The sequence below is a fragment of the Staurois parvus genome, unplaced genomic scaffold (assembly GCF_062004578.1).
Source record: "Staurois parvus isolate SC_StPar_1 unplaced genomic scaffold, SC_StPar_1.0 ptg000097l, whole genome shotgun sequence".
In the NCBI taxonomy this organism is placed as follows: domain Eukaryota; kingdom Metazoa; phylum Chordata; class Amphibia; order Anura; family Ranidae; genus Staurois; species Staurois parvus.
In genome coordinates, this window is record NW_028317893.1 from 8,319,871 (window position 1) to 8,338,025 (window position 18,155).

Genomic DNA, 18,155 nt, shown 5'->3' on the forward strand with positions numbered 1-18,155 from the left:
AGGAAAAAAAGATCTTTTGCATTTTTGCTCTCCAAGCGCCCTTTTTGTACATATATTGTAACAGGGTTTGCTTGGCAGCGGGTGCGTGGGACCCCCCCAGGTGAGTTCACAACCCAAAAAAAGCAGGCACAGCAAAACAGCAGTGTAGGTAAAAAACAAAAAGGTGCACTTTATTTACACTGTTTACAAGAAAAACATCAAACCAAAAAGAAATATGAAATTAAACCCTTGCCAACTTGGCCAGCTTGGCCACTTACTATACAATAGCTTCCCTAGCTATCCACTAGGTACAGCCTTATGCTACACCCAGTCCCTAGCAGTTGGAGGCTAGCCACACAGGCCTTTGTCTCACCTCACATACAAGAATGGTGCTCCCCAGTCTACTCAGGCACAGATCTGGTTCCAGGATGGAGCAACTCCCTAAGAAGGCTGGGAAGTTTTATAGAGGCCTAATGAGCCCACTACCTTCAGATGGGCTCATTACCTCACTGCTGAAGGCTCAGCAGTTCCCCCAAGTGGAACAAATCCACATAGAGCCTAAATCTCGGACAGATATATAATTCCGTCCTGGACGCAACCAGGTGATATTACCTGCCTACTGTCACTATATATATATATATATATATATATATACATAAACACACACATTTGCACTTGCATTTCTATTTTAAACTGAATAGACTGTTCTACAAGGAAATGGTTCACATATATTTTAAGGGAAGCTGTATAAGGGAAGGTCCAACCTGTTAGACTGATCTTAAAAATAAGCTTCTCATTGGAATGTTTTGAAAAGCATCCTACAAAAACATTGGGATATTATTTTAATGGACCCAGATATCCTGTAGCTAGAATTGCGGCTACACAGGAGGTCCAAAAACCATGCTGGCAAGTTTAAGTGTGATGGATGTAATATCTGCAAATAAATAAAGAGAATTAGGATTTTCTGTTCATCTGATAAAAAGGAACATTTGTGAAAGAACGGGCCACTGTCAGGAGCTTAGTGAATTCAAGCATGGTACTGTGATAGGTTGCCACCTGTGCAATAAGTCCATCCATGAAACATTGTGGGAACTATTTGGAGATGGCCACTTCCTGTTCCAACATGACTGCGCACCAGTGCACAAAGCAAGGTCCATAAAGACATGGATGAGACACATAGACACACTCCTAATCCTTGTGGACAGCCTTCTCAGAAGAGTTGAAGCTATCTTAGCTGCAAAAGGTAGGCCAACTCAATATTGAACCCTGCAGACTAAGGCTGGGAAGACATTAAAGTTCATGTGTGTGTAAAGGCAGGCGCCCCGATACTTTCATAACTGTATATATATAGTGTACATACTTCATCTATATATGTAGCGTATAGAACTAGTAAAAAGTGGAAATGTTTTTGTTTTCATTCACTACTGGATAGACATGGATAGAAAGTCGACTGATTCAGAGGGGACAATTTTGATCCATGTGTCATGTACCTGGTGGGGGAGCCTGACATGGAGATGAGGGTGTCCTCTTACACCTGCTAGGTGCCTCTGATAGAGCAAGCAGAAGGAACGAGAGCCAGGAGTGGCACGGGTGCCTGGCAAGTCTGACATGTCAGCCTACAGGTGGGTATTCTGGACAATCAGGATGCAGGTCAGTTGCAGATGCAGGTGAGCAGAGAATGCAGGTCAGAAGGAGCAGTGGTTGGTAGGTTCTAGCAGGAACTCAGTAACTACAGACAGTAGGTAGCAAGTGGTTGGCACAGGCTGTAGAAGAAGCAGACAAGAGTCAGACAAGCCGGGTCGGGATCTAACAGGTGGATCAGGTACAGGGAGAAGGCAAGCGGATAGTCGAAGTTCAGGCCAGAAGTCAGCAACCATAGGCAGATAGTAGAGGAACAGGCAGAGGCGCAGTCAAATGGTAAGCTGGGTCGGTGCAGGCAGAGTTCAAGCGAAGTCAAGACAGGTCAGTTCGGCAACAGGATCAGGATACAACAGACAGCAGACAACGGAATGTGGCAGACCAGAAGGCAAGGACTCCCAGTGCAGCAGTGGTTTAAATAGCACGCCTGGCGCCAGTCTGGTGGCAGGTGTGCATGCCAGCGTGTGCGTGCACACATGCGCACGGGCATTGCTCATAGGTCATTTCATTGGCGCAGAAATCTTTGCCTGGGAATTCTCTGTTTTTCCTGACAACGGCTGATAGGTAATTGGCATTGGCGCATAAATGTGCACCTGGGCATTCTCTGTTTTCCCTACACCATGTATGGACACCAATTGAAATCTGTGGGCCAAAAATGCCCCATTCTGTTTCAAAAGTAGCTCATGTATCCGTTTGAGCTTAAGGCACCTAGACACTCAAATGTAAACAGGCACAATTTAAAAGTGTAACATTTTGGTTGTTGAGTGTTTTGGAGTATTGAATTTCAAGCTGCAAACCTCTCAGCTGTGAATCAGGTTTCAGAGACTGTGGTGTTGCTGCTTCAGTTGATCCACTACATCTCCCTGATCAATACATTCAGGGTCTGTGTAATTACACAGCAGAATAGTCATTGTCGCTGGGATTCCTGCTTTGTGCTGGTAACATCAATTAAAATGTGGAGTGTATAGAGAAATTCTTCTAATCTTCCATATATCTTTGAATGATATTCTATCTATCTATCTATCTATCTATCTATCTATCTATCTGCTTGCCTAGTATATTCAGTGTCTTCTTGACCATACATCATTCAGCGTCTGCCTTATCACACAGTGGAATGGAATACCAGTAGGGCTCCTGCCTTATTATTATATTATTATACAGGATTTAGATAGCACCAACAGTTTGTGCAGCGCTTTACAAAATTAAGGTAGACACTATAGTTACAATATAATTTGGTACAAGAGGAGACAGAGGGCCCTGCTCATTAGAGCTTACAATCTAGGAGGAAGAGTTGAGAGATACAAAAGGTAATAGCTGTGGGGGATGAGCTGATGGAGGAAATAAAAGGCAGTTTACTAGGTAGAAGCAGGATAGGCTTCTTCAAAGAGAAATGTTTTCAGGGATCATCTAATGGTGGATAGATTAGGAGATAGTCGGACAGATTGGGGTAGGGAGTTCCATAGGATGGGAAAAGCTTGGGAGAAGTCCTGGAAGCGAGCATGGAAGGAGGTGACATGGGATCTAGAGAGCAGAAGGTCTTGGGAGGATCGAAGAGAGCACTTTGGTTGATATTTTGAGACCAGGTTGGTAATGTAGCTGGGGGCAGAGTTGTGGATGGCTTTGTAAATTGTTGTTAGTATTTTGAATTTTATTTGTTGGGTGAGTGGAAGCCAGTGGAGGGATTGGCAGAGAGGGGTAGCAGACACTGAAGTGTCCTTATCCTAGGACACATTAATAGTTCAGAGTGTCAAACTGATAGGAAAGCATACTTCTCTCCATAGATCTCTGAGAATGTGTCCTTTCATATGCATGGTCACACAGTGCACCCAGTACTTCATGTATATATATACCAGGATTTAAAGTATATTGGGATTCCTGCCTCCCTACTTTGCTGGAGAGAGAGAAAGAGAGAGAGAGAGAGAGACTACATTGCAGAAAGTATTGGGACGCCTGCCTTTACATACACGTGAACTTTAATGGCATCCCAGTCTTAATCCATAGGGTTTAATGTTGAGTTGGCCCACCCTTTGCAGCTATAACAGCTTCAACTCTTCTGGGAAGGCTGTCCACAAGGTTTGGGAGTGTGTCTAGAGAATGATGACCATTCTTCTAGAAGAGCATTTTGTGAGGTCAGGCACTCAGCTCTAATTCATCCCAAAGGTGTTCTATCTGGTTGAAGTCAGGACCAAGCCCAACCCTTGAAAAACAACCTCACACCATAATCCCCCCTCCACCAAACTTTACTCCTGGCACAACGTAGTCAGGTAAGTACCGTTCTCCCGGCAACAGCCAAACCCAGACAAGTCCGGATTGTCAGACAGAGAAGTGTGATTCATCACTCCAGAGAACACATCTCCACTGCTATAGAGTCCAGTAGCGGCATGCTTTACACCACTGCATCCACCTCTTTCCATTGCATAAGGCTTGTATGCAGCTTCGTGGCCATGAAAAACCATTCCATGAAGCTCTCTATGCACTGTTGTGCTAATCTGAAAGCCACATGAAGTTTGGAGGTCTTTAGCTATTGTCTCTGCAGACAGTTGACGACTTTTGAGCACTGTACACTTCATCATGTGCTAACCCCACTCTGTCATTTTAAACATTAATTGCTGTTATTCCCAGTCGCTTCCACTTTGTTATAATGCCACTAACAGTTGACCATGGAATATTTAGTAGCAAGGAAATTTCACGGATGGACTTATTGCACAGGTTGTAGTTTATCATAGTACCACGCTTGAATTCACTGAGCTCCTGAGAGCGACCCATTCTGTTACAAATGTTTATAGAAGCAGTCTGCATGCCTAGGTGCTTGATTTTAAACACCTGTGGCCATGGAAGTGATTGGAACACCTGAATCCAATGATTTGGAGGGGTGTCCCAATACTTTTGGCAATATAGTGTTCATTAGGAGGAAAATAAACATGTTTTACAGAAGCTGAGATGTTAGAAGCAGAAAAAGTGGGCATCACAGTTTCTTCATGCAGGGGGCTGGTCAGACAGTATCCACAGAAAAAAGGGCATACAGTAGGCATGTGAGCAACAGCACTAGACTATGGAGTAATGGAAGAAGGTGGCCTGGCCTGATGAATCCCATTTTCTTTTACATCACTTAAAAGAAAACAAGGTTCCACTGAATCCATAGAGAGAAAATTGGGGAAGCCACATAGCATAAAACTGTAAACTCTTACGTTTATTAAAAGAAGTAAAATACAAAATTATGATTACAAGTACTTATTTAGCACCATCAAAGTACACATAAATGCTGTACATTTACATCAGTACCTGTTCTCAAGGAGCTTACAATCTAAGATACCTAACTCAGATTCATACATATACATACTGGGGCCAATTTACCTACCAGCATGTCTTTGGAGAGTGGGAGGAAACCGGAGTACCCAGACAGAACCCACGAACACAAGGAGAACATGCACACTTAGTGCAGGTAGCCCCAGGGATGAGATTTGATCTGACAACTCTAATGCTGCTAGGCAGAGGTGCTATCCACTAAGCCACTGTGGTGGTAAAGCTTTGCCATGTGGAATGACAGGAAACCGATACAGGAGGGGAGACATTTTATATCGAACAGAATTCTGTTTTCATGCAAGCGTGTTTTGACTTCCTCAAAAATAAGTTAAAATAATCTGGTAAGTGTGTTTAGTTAGCACATGGTGGAGGTACACAGTGGTGTGGTTCATATTTTTGTGAAGTAATCTACACTGTCTGAGAAGAAGATGGATGAGAAATAATCATTATTTTGGGACTATTTAATTATGTGTTAGACTCATTTTTATCACTTAGTCACTTATGGTGATTTCTCCTGATTTTTGAGATCTATGCTTGTTAATCAATTTATATCTATCAATGTGGTAGCAGCTATGTATATTCTTTTCAAGTGCAATTTTTTTCGTATTGTATTACAAAGACGTGTAGCAGTCCCTCCTAGACCAAACAGTGAAGGTTGATCAGGGCTGTATTCACCCAACCCAATTCATGTTCAATGACTCAACCAACAATATATATATTTTTCTCTCACTATTTTCTTTTTATGATTTGCTTTATTCAACTAATAAAAAAAAAGCTCTATTTATGATACGGTACTTCGATATATCAGAAGGAAAAAGTGCAGCATGAACAATTTCATCCCTCTTAGCCTTATATTAGAGGACTCGCTGACATGAATACAGCTTCAGGGAAAAACATTAACTGCAGTTGCACTCTTCTATTTCTATAACTTAAAACATCTTAAACTGTCTTTTATAAAGCTGCATTGATTTTACTTCAGCCCCTGACGATGCTTTGCTGACGTGAGGTTAATACACAATCAGAAATACCTCTTATCTTTAAAAACGGCCCTCAATTATATTTAATTTTTTTCAAACTCTGTTTTTTCTCAAACTTTTTTATCTCTCTGAATGCCCACAGATGCTTTCCTGTCACAGGGCAGACTTTTAAAACAACACAATCTTAGCTTATACAGCTCCTAAAGGATATATTCACTATGGAAAAGATTAAATCCCATCGTTTTTTTTGCCATCTATGTCTTATTGGGGATATATCTCCAAAGTAAGGAAGGAACCTCTTAGACAGCTGTCAGCAAGGGTCAGCATTGGACAATTTACCTAATATTCCTGTTTTAGTGGTAAATTAAACATTTGGGATTTTCCTTCACTTGACAGTGGTTTCTGGGACAATTAAAGAGAGTGAATCTACCTAGAGGGGACAACAAAATCCTCTCAGCAGTTCTAACTCCTCATCAGTTCTCACAAAACCCTAAAAAAATATTTTGGTTAAGGCTTTTTCTGACACTTTTGGTTTATAAGTAAAAATCAGTATTTTTTGCTAGAAAATAATTAGAACCCCCAAAATGTTATATATATTTTTCAGAAGAGGCCCCATAGAATAAAATGGTGGTTGTTGTAATTTGTCATGTCACACCGACAATGACTATTCTGCTATGTAATTACACAGACCCTCAATGTATTGATCAAGCAGATGTAGTGGATCAACTGAAGCAGCAACACCACAGTCTCAGAAACTTGATTCACAGCTGAGAGGTTTGCAGCTTGAAATTCAACACTCCAAAACATTTAACAACCAAAATGTTACACTTTTAAATTGTGCCTGTTTACATTTGAGTGCCTAGGTGCCTTAAGTTCAAACAGATACATGAGCTTTTTTGGGGAAAAAATACACGTTTTTTAATTTGAATGCACAAAAACACAATATAATACCCAATTGTTTGGTAATAAATACAAGATGATGTTACACCGAGTAAACAGATACAAAAACATGTCATGCTTTAAAATTGCACATGCCCATGCAACAGTGACAAACTACGTAAATTTTATTATCCACAGGTGAAGCTTTAAAAGCCTTTACAGGTTACCACTTTAGATTTACACAGGAGATCTGATGCTAGAATTACTGCCCTCAATCTGATGTTCCTGGTGATAATGCACATGTGTGGCGCAATGACTGTTTACATATGTGTGTAGGACCAACGCTTGCGTTTGCCTTTGTGCATGAAAAAGGTAGAGCACTTTAAAATGTTTTTTAATTTTATTATTTTTATTTACACTGTCCCTGCAATAAGCAGAGACAGGTACTCTTTAGTGAGAGATCTGGGGTTTATTAGACACCAGAGCTCTCTGCCCTCAAAAGCTTTGCATCATACCAAGATCGGTATGATCTAATACTTTTTTCAAGCCATAAGGATTTGTTTACAACCACTAAACCTGAAGTGATGAAATGCTAATTGTTTCCCATTTCTTAGACCAATCTAGATGTTCGGAGCCATTCTGGTCTTCGATCAGCTCTATGTTCAACCGGCAGATCCACCTGCTGAACACTTAGGTGGAGAGCCTGAGAGAACAACGGGAAGGGGGGGAAACTTACCATCTTGCTGCTTGTAAAAGTAATCCAAAAGCTAATTAGCTACTGGGATTGCTTTTACAAGAAATCTGACCACCAGCTGAAAAAAACAATACTGGGATGATGCCTGCAGCTACAGGCATCATTCCGGTATAACCACCAAAATTCCAGCGACCAGGGTCGGTGCTTCCACTAGGCAAACTAGGCAGCCACCTAGGGCACACTGCCACCTAGTTGTGCCTGGGCGCAGCACAGGCCGGCATTCTCTCTGTGTGGGATGCCACCACGTCATGAATAATCCTTCAGCTGAGGGGAGGGGCAGCGGACGGGAGGAAGAAAGGACAGAGGAAGATGCCGGGTGTCTGGGGTCAGTGTAGCAGCTGAGCTGTTGCTCCTTCCAGTTCTCAGCTTAGACTCAGTCCCTTACTGCAAGCTGGCTAGTGGCTGCTGATCACTGTGGAGTTCCAGCCATTCTCTTCCCATTCATCAGTGAAGACGGAGCTGCGCCTGTGGAGGAAGGTAATGTCTGACTCTGATGTCTCGTGTCTGCGTGAGTGTGACCTGGCCGGACATCCATCACATGTTCAATGTATCAGTGAGTGATGACATAATCACGGTCCCACAGCCTGCTCTTCTAGTGCCTGCTGATCTGTGTTGGTGGTGGTGTGTTGTGTCGGATCTGTCACTGTGTGGGATCGCTCAGTTCAGGAGTTCTGTGTGTGTGTGTGTATGTAGGCTGGGCTGCCTAATGTCACAGCATTTTATCTCCTCCCATTGCCTGGAGAATTCCAGCCTGGGATCTGTCAGAGTGTGGGCCCATCATCTTGCACTCACTGCAACTGTCACCCTGCCACTGCCAACCACAGATGCAGTCCATCTGTGACACTGATTTTGTCTTTAATATTGGTGCTAGTGGGATCTTATGGTACGTATTTTTGCAAATTAAAAGAAATTTAGCAGTTTCATGTTTTGTTGTTTTAATATTTTCTACTGTTTCAAAATGTATGTATTTTTTTTATTGGGGGGGGGGCACAAGTAGCTGGTCTTGCTTAGGGCGCAAAATAGTCTAGTACCGGCCCTGCCGATGATGTACGGGTATGTAGCTGATCCACAAGTGGTTAAGAAAACATGTATCTACCTTTTCCATGATGTTATAAAAATAGTTCAGTACTGAAAAAGATCTAAATACAGTCATGAATGTTCTTCAAGGTCAGAATACTCTGTTCGTCTCCCCATTCCTCTCCTACATTGTCATCCTGAGACATGCAATTCTGAATGACACTATAAACAGATTTACTGATAATTATTGTTCAGGTTTACTACACTGTTGTCACTATCACAAAACCTATCCTAGGCAAGGATGCCGCTGCCAGTGTGCATGCATTAAAACTGGAAGAAGCTGCAAAGAGGCCGGAAGAAATTAGAAGTATAGATATGGTAATTGTTTATGATACAGCAAACTCAATATTATCCATCTTAGGTTGAGGTGTGCTGTAAGAAAAAAATATTTCTTTGACACTCTTATGTGCTATGGGTCAAAGTCCATGTCCGATAAAATATATAAAGGTTTGTAACCACTTGCTGGCACTGTAGTTACAAAAGAGTATTGAGTGCCACATCCTAAAATTTATATTTAAGTATTTTTTATTGAGAAAATTTTAGAAACATACAACGTAACAGATAACAATGGTAAAAATGGTTCACAATTAATACAAACATTATATGGATAGTAGAGGATGGAGTGGAGGTACCCCGCCAGTCGGCCGGGGTAAATTGTACCATCTTGTCTTGGTTACATGAGAGGTATGCTCTAATTTTGTGAACCTTATTAAAACTTTGATAGATATATATATGGGGGGATTAGATGGGGAGAAGGAGGGAAAGGGGGAGGTTGGGGCACCTAAGTTATCAAAATCGTGTAACGTGAATGTTATACAATCATTTTATTGAGCAATTGGGATTATGTAACCATCGAGTCCAATGAGTCTGAAATTTATGATATGAGGAATTATGGAGGGCTGTTCTTCTCTCCATCTCGCATAGGAAGTTAATGTCAGTTAGTAGTCGGGATAAAGAGGGAGTGGTGATAGATCGCCACAACCTGGTGATATTGAGCTTCGCAGCAGACAAAATGTGCACGGTGATGATGCGTGAAGATAGTGGTATTTTGTCTATGCCAATATGAAGGAGCGCTAGAGCAGGGTTTGGAATTATCGATGTCTTTGTGATGGAGGAGATTATCTGGAAAACTTGGTTCCAGTAGGAGGTGAGGGATTTACACGCCCACAATAAATGGAGAAGTGAGCCCGTTTCACCACAATGTCTCCAGCAAGTTTGGGAATGTTGAGGATAGAATAAGGATAGTTTAACGGGGGTTAGGTACCATTGATGGAGTATTTTCAGTTACATTTCCCAATGTAAGCTGCACTTTGAAGCCTTGAAAGTGATGGTGAAAGTTTTTTCCCACATGCTGGGAGACATTGGCTGGCGGATTACTTTTTCCCAGTTCTCTAGGGATGATGTGTGTGTGGTAAATTGTGCTTCAACTAGAGCTGTGTAAAACGTTGATATGCCTTTTTTTGGATAAGTTGTTCTTTGGAAGAAATGTTGTGCTGATGCTGGGATTTTTATATGGAGTGGCATATTCACCTTGTATAGAATATGGGCTATACGTAGATAAGTGAAATATTCAGTAGCCGGGATTTGGTATTTTCCTCGGATAATCTGAAAGGAATCTAATTTATTTTTAGTGTATAGGTCTTGTATATGAAATATTCCATGGTCTATCCATAAAGTTAGGTTTAATTGTGGGGAGAGGAAGTGTAGGGACGAAAGCGGGGTGGGAATTGGAAGGTTGTCGTTGCGTAATTGGTTATGGGCAATAAAGTCATGCCAAGCTGCTAGGGAAGCTTGTACGCAAAGGTGGTTATGTGGATTTGCAGGGTGTGCTCCGCGGGGTACAAATAATAAGTCTGAGACGGTGTGTGGTAGGAACAGGGAGGTTTCCATAAGAGACCAGGTTTCACTTATTGTGGGCTGCCTGCAGAAGAAGAGCTGATCAAGTAGAGCGGCAAGGTAATATGATTTCACATGTGGGAGACCTGCTCCGCCTCTGGATGGTGGACGGATTAGAAGGTTTGTGGCACATCTGGGCTTTTTCGAGTTCCAGAGGAATTTGTTCAATATTGCCTGGAGTTTTGTGAAGAAAGTGTGGGGGGCTGGGATAGGGAGTGTACGAAAGATATAGAGTATCTTGGGTAGTATACACATTTTAACTGTCGCCATTCTGCCTAACGTCGAAAGAGTAGTGGTGCGTAGCCCATTAATCTCTTGCGGAATAGATTCAAGTAGTGGTTTAAAGTTAGCAGTATAGAGTTGGTTTGTCCTTGCAGTAAGTTTAATTCCCAAATATGGGATGCTAAGTTTTTCCCAAGTAAAAGGGAAGTGTTTAGAAAGTAGGCTTTGAGTGATCTCAGGTGTGTGTAAGTTCAGTATGGATGATTTAGGCTCGTTGAGTTTATAGTAAGATACGGATGCGTAATTTTGAATGTGCGTTCGTATCCTATTGAGGGATTTGTATGGATTAGTAATCATTAGGATAATGTCATCTGCAAATGGACTGATCTTGTGTTCGGATTTAAGGAATTTGATTCCCGTGAAATTAGGGTCATTTCTAAGGTTAGTTGCTAGTGGCTCAATGAGTAAAGCAAAAATTATAGGGGATAGTGGGCAGCCTTGCCTAGTTCCGTTGGAGATATAGAAGGGTTGAGATAGTGTGCCATTGGTTAGAACTCTGGCTGAAGGTTTAGAGTACAGAGACAGAATAGCTGATAACATCCAATCAGATATTCCAAATTTTTGGAGTGTATGTGACATAAACTGCCAATGGATTCGGTCAAACGCTTTCTCAGCATCAAGCGATAGTAAAAGCGAAGGTTAGGTATCTAATTCAAGATGGTGTATTAGGGATATGATACGGCTAGTGGCGTCTGGTGCCTGTCTGCCAGGAATAAATCCCACTTGGTCTCGGTGAATTAGAGTCGGTAGGTAAGGGAGTAGTCTGAGGGCAATTATCTTGGCGTGTATTTTTATATCCATGTTAAGAAGCGAGATAGGTCTGTAGTTTTGTACTAGTTGAGGGTCTTTACCGGGTTTCGGGATGGTAGTAATTATTGACTGTAGCATGTCTTGGGGGAATTCCCCACAGGAGGCGACATGGTTGTATAGGACAGAGAGGTGCGAAGTAAGGTTAGGGGCAAATGTTTTGTAATATTCATTAGTGAAGCCATCATTCCCTGGTGATTTGTTTAAAGGAAGGGTGCGTATTATTTTCCCAATCTCAGCAGGAGAGATCGGTACGGATATAGATTCAAGTTGAGATGGGGTAATGCTTGGGAGATTAGTGTTATGTAGAAATTGTTCTATTGATTGTGTTGTTGGTTGGGTCGTATTAGTGTCATCTTTTAAGTTATATAGTGTCTGATAGTAAGCCGCGAAAGCGTTGGCTATATCTTTTGGGTTTGTCAGGGTGACGTGTGAAGTAGGATGTCGAATCGTGGGTATTTTGGTTTTAAGTCGTTTTTGTTTAATGATCTTGCTAAGGAGCGAGTTTGCTTTGTTACCGAGTGCATAGAATTTGGCTTTTCGATTTTTGCAGATTGGCGTCGTATGTGTGCAGTAAAATGGTGCGTAATTTATTTCTGTCAGAGTTTAGTACCACGATTGTGGAGGGATTTGGATGTTGTTTATTGAGTTGTTCATTTAACTAGTAGCCGACCGCAGATAGCCGAATGACGGCTGCACTGCGGCCGGCCAGTTCTGAGTGGACGTCATATGACGTCCCCCCAGAACGCGCTCTCCTGCGCACCCCAGGGGGTGCGCACCAGGCGATCTCCGTGATCACTGTGTCCTACGGACACAGCTGATCACGTGATGTGGTAAAAGGCCGATCACAGCAGCCTTTTACCACGTGATCAGCGGTGTCCAATGACACGCTGATCACAGGGAAATGCAAGTGCCGGTTCTCGGCTGCACTTTCCTCACGCTGTCAGATCGTGAGGAAAGTACTGCCGAGAACCGGCAGTTGTCACAGCGGGGATTGGCACCGATCATCAGGGCACTGATGATCAGTGCCCTGATGATCGGTGCCCAGCAGTGCCACCCGCAAGTTCCGCCCACCTGTGCCCAGCAGTGCGCCCACTAGCTCCGCCCACCTGTGCCCAGCAGATCACCCACCTGTGCCCAGTAGTGCACCCACCTGTGCCCAGCAGTGCACCCACCTGTGCCACTCTGCAGTGTCACCCACCTGTGCCCAGAAGTGCCACCTACCTGTGCCCAGAAGTGCCACCCACCTGTGCCCACCCACCAGTGCTGCCCACCAGTGCCACCCACCAGTGCAGCCCAGCAGTGCTGCCAGTCAGTGCCACCAGTCAGTGCCCAGGGGTTGTGCCAGTCAGTGCCGCCAGTCAGTGCCCAGCAGTGATGCCAGTCAGTGCCGTCTATCAGTACCCATCATCAGTGTCACCTATCAGTGCCGCCTATCAATGCTGCATATTAGTGCCGCCTATCCGTGACACCTCATTAGTGCTGTCTATCAGTGCCGCCTATCCGTGCCACCTCATTAGTACTGCCTATCAGTGCCCTTTAGTGCTGCCTATCAGTGCCCATCAGTGCCACCTATCAGTGCCCATCAGTGCTGCCTCATCAACGCACATCAGTGAAGGAGAAAAAATACCTGTTTGAAAAATTTTATAATAGAAACAAAGAAACTTTTTTTTTTTTAAATTTTTTTGCACTTTTTTATTTATAGCGCAAAAAGTAAAGTGCCCAGTGGCAATTAAATACCACCAAAATAAAGCTCTATTTTTGAGAAAAAAATGATCAAAATTTCATATGGGTACAATGTTGCATGACCGCGCAATTGTCAATCAAAGTGCGGCAGCGCTGAAAGCTGAAAATTGGCCTGGTAAATAAGGGGGTATAAGTGCCTGGTAGGCAAGTGGTTAAGCGAATGGAGGTCATGAGTTGGTCAACTTGTTGGGATCGTTGTCTCTTAATGTGGGAGTTTAACTGTATGAGGATACCTCTCATGTAGGCCTTGTAAGCCGGCCAAAGTGTGGTGATGGATATGTCAGGGGTAATATTGGTATCAAAAAAGAGTTTGTGGGCTTCTTGAATATGTTTCTGATTCTCCGGTGATGTTAGGAGTGAGGAGTTAAGTCTCCAGATAGGTGGGAGCGCTACATTTCGATCGTTGTCTAGTGATATTTGGATTGGAGCATGGTCTCACCAGGTTATAGACCCTATTTTGGATGACGTCACATGTTGTAATGACCATTTGTCCGTTATGAACATGTCTATTCGTGAGTACGAGAGGTGTGGGGGAGAGTAGTAGGTATAGTCTCTTTCAGAGATGTGTTGACATCTCCAGATGTCATATAGGTCGTTGTCATGAAGGAATTGGTTAAGTGTAGGTTTCATGGATTTCGAGGTGGAGGACGAGTCTATGTCCGGGTTACCCACAATGTTGAAATCACCACCGATGATGAGTTTCCCTTGTTTAAGTGGAGATGACTTTGTAGAGTTTACGGTAGAAACGTAGCTGTTTGTAGTTCGGACCATATACATTCACTAAAGTGTGGGTCTTGTCATTTATGTTGCACACTAGTATATGGTAGCGTCCTTGAGGGTCCGCCGTCTGTGAAAGGATACGGAATGTAAGAGAGTCGTTAATGGCCGTAATCACTCCATTTTTCTTTTTGGGGTTAGTTGCCATGAATAGCTGAGAAAAACGATGAAGGTATAACTTGGGTGTCTTTTGGGTAGCGAAGTGTGTTTCCTGTATGAAGAGTATGTCCGCTCGCGATTTCCTTGCTTCTTTAGATAGTAGTGATCGTTTATATGGTGAGTTTAGGCCTCGTACGTTTAATGATGTAAGATTAATCATTGGTAAGCATGGTTCCAAGATTTTCCATAAACTGGTGTGGTATTTGAGAGAAGCGTATGATGCTGTATCTTTCAAGAAAATAGGTATTCATGTATGGGTGATAGGATTGTAGCTCAACCTGAACGTTGATGGGAGTATTCCATGATGTGTCGAGGTAATTAACACTTGGGTCTTGAGTGGGTGTCCAGTGGTGCCAAGGTAAGAGAAGGGTGAGGGTATAGAGAACAATAAAAAAAACATTTGCGAAAAATGCAAATATGTTGAGTAGCCAACATTGCTACTAGAGATGAGCGAAGAAATGAAAAATTCGATTCGGCTGATTCGGCGAATTCCAGTGTGAAATTCGATTCGATGCGAATTTCTCCGCTACGAAGATGACTTATTTAAAGGGTTTCTAGGCTTCAGAGAGCCTTTAAATTAGTGCAGAACACTGTACCTTTAATTTAAATGCCCTTGGAGATGAGGAAGGAGAAGGAGAAGGAGAAGGATGAGAAGAAGGAGAAGGAGAAGGATGAGAAGAAGGAGAAGGAGAAGGGTGAGAAGAAGGAGAAGGATGAGAAGAAGGAGAAGGATGAGAAGAAGGAGAAGGAGAAGGATGAGAAGAAGGAGAAGGAGAAGGATGAGAAGAAGGAGAAGGAGAAGGATGAGAAGAAGGAGAAGGATGAGAAGAAGGAGAAGGATGAGAAGGAGAAGGATGAGAAGGAGAAGGATGAGAAGAAGAAGGCTGAGAATAAGGAGAAGGATGAGAAGAAGGAGAAGGAGAAGGATGAGAAGAAGGAGAAGGATGAGAAGAAGGAGAAGGAGAAGGATGAGAAGAAAGAGAAGGATGAGAAGGAGAAGGATGAGAAGAAGAAGGATGAGAAGAAGAAGGATGAGAAGAAGGAAAAGGATGAGAAGAAGAAGGATGAGAAGAAGGAGAAGGATGAGAAGAAGGAGAATGATGAGAAGAAGGAGAAGGATGATAAGAAGGAGAAGGAAGAGAAGAAGGAGAAGGAGAAGGATGAGAAGAAGGAGAAGGATGAGAAGAAGGAGAAGGATGAGAAGAAGGAGAAGGATGAGAAGAAGGAGAAGGATGAGAAGAAGGAGAAGGAGAAGGATGAGAAGAAGGAGAAGGATGAGAAGAAGAAGGATGAGAAGAAGGATGAGAAGAAGGAGGAGAAGGATGAGAAGAAGAAGGATGAGAAGAAGGAGAAGGATGAGAAGAAGGAGAAGGAAGAGAAGAAGGAGAAGGAGAAGGATGAGAAGGAGAAGGATGAGAAGAAGGAGAAGGATGAGAAGAAGGAGAAGGATGAGAAGAAGGAGAAGGAGAAGGATGAGAAGAAGAAGGATGAGAAGAAGGATGAGAAGGATGAGAAGAAGGAGAAGGATGAGAAGAAGGAGAATGATGAGAAGAAGGAGAAGAAGGAGAAGGATGAGAAGAAGGAGAAGGATGAGAAGAAGGAGAAGGATGAGAAGAAGGAGAAGGATGAGAAGAAGGAGAAGGAGAAGGATGAGAAGAAAAAGGATGAGGAGAAGGAGAAGGATGAGAAGAAGGAGAAGGAGAAGGATGAGAAGAAGGAGAAGGATGAGAAGAAGGAGAAGGATGAGAAGAAGGAGAAGGAGAAGGATGAGAAGAAGGAGAAGGAGAAGGATGAGAAGAAGGAGAAGGAGAAGGATGAGAAGAAGGAGAAGGATGAGAAGAAGGAGAAGGATGAGAAGGAGAAGGATGAGAAGGAGAAGGATGAGAAGAAGAAGGCTGAGAATAAGGAGAAGGATGAGAAGAAGGAGAAGGATGAGAAGAAGGAGAAGGATGAGAAGAAGGAGAAGGAGAAGGATGAGAAGAAAGAGAAGGATGAGAAGGAGAAGGATGAGAAGAAGAAGGATGAGAAGAAGAAGGATGAGAAGAAGGAAAAGGATGAGAAGAAGAAGGATGAGAAGAAGGAGAAGGATGAGAAGAAGGAGAATGATGAGAAGAAGGAGAAGGATGATAAGAAGGAGAAGGAAGAGAAGAAGGAGAAGGAGAAGGATGAGAAGAAGGAGAAGGATGAGAAGAAGGAGAAGGATGAGAAGAAGGAGAAGGATGAGAAGAAGGAGAAGGATGAGAAGAAGGAGAAGGAGAAGGATGAGAAGAAAAAGGATGAGGAGAAGGAGAAGGATGAGAAGAAGGAGAAGGAGAAGGATGAGAAGAAGGAGAAGGATGAGAAGAAGGAGAAGGATGAGAAGAAGGAGAAGGAGAATGATGAGAAGAAGGAGAAGGAGAAGGATGAGAAGAAGGAGAAGGAGAAGGATGAGAAGAAGGAGAAGGATGAGAAGAAGGAGAAGGATGAGAAGGAGAAGGATGAGAAGGAGAAGGATGAGAAGAAGAAGGCTGAGAATAAGGAGAAGGATGAGAAGAAGGAGAAGGAGAAGGATGAGAAGAAGGAGAAGGATGAGAAGAAGGAGAAGGAGAAGGATGAGAAGAAAGAGAAGGATGAGAAGGAGAAGGATGAGAAGAAGAAGGATGAGAAGAAGAAGGATGAGAAGAAGGAAAAGGATGAGAAGAAGAAGGATGAGAAGAAGGAGAAGGATGAGAAGAAGGAGAATGATGAGAAGAAGGAGAAGGATGATAAGAAGGAGAAGGAAGAGAAGAAGGAGAAGGAGAAGGATGAGAAGAAGGAGAAGGATGAGAAGAAGGAGAAGGATGAGAAGAAGGAGAAGGATGAGAAGAAGGAGAAGGAGAAGGATGAGAAGAAGGAGAAGGATGAGAAGAAGAAGGATGAGAAGAAGGATGAGAAGAAGGAGGAGAAGGATGAGAAGAAGAAGGATGAGAAGAAGGAGAAGGATGAGAAGAAGGAGAAGGAAGAGAAGAAGGAGAAGGAGAAGGATGAGAAGGAGAAGGATGAGAAGAAGGAGAAGGATGAGAAGAAGGAGAAGGATGAGAAGAAGGAGAAGGAGAAGGATGAGAAGAAGGAGAAGGATGAGAAGAAGAAGGATGAGAAGAAGGATGAGAAGGATGAGAAGAAGGAGAAGGATGAGAAGAAGGAGAATGATGAGAAGAAGGAGAAGAAGGAGAAGGATGAGAAGAAGGAGAAGGATGAGAAGAAGGAGAAGGATGAGAAGAAGGAGAAGGATGAGAAGAAGGAGAAGGAGAAGGATGAGAAGAAAAAGGATGAGGAGAAGGAGAAGGATGAGAAGAAGGAGAAGGATGAGAAGGAGAAGGAGAAGGATGAGAAGAAGGAGAAGGATGAGAAGAAGGAGAAGGATGAGAAGAAGGAGAAGGATGAGAAGGAGAAGGAGAAGGATGAGAAGGAGAAGGATGAGAAGAAGGAGAAGGAGAAGGATGAGAAGAAGGAGAAGGAGAAGGATGAGAAGAAGGAGAAGGATGAGAAGAAGGATGAGCAGAAGGAGAAGGATGAGAAGAAGGAGAAGGATGAGAAGAAGGAGAAGGATGAGAAGAAGGATGAGAAGAAGGATGAGAAGAAGGAGAAGGATGAGAAGAAGGACAGTTCTGTGACAGTTTCTGTCTATTTCTGACAGTTCTGGGACATTCACTCCATACAGCGGTTTCAACCGCTGTATGGAGGGAATGTCATAGAACTGTCAGAAATAGACTATTAATGACAGTTCTGGGACTGTCCTTCCATGCAGCGGTTGAAACATTGTATGTATTTGTTTCCATAAATGGATCCATTTATGGAAACAAATACATACAATGTTTCAACCGCTGCATGGAAGGACAGTCCCAGAACTGTCATTAATAGTC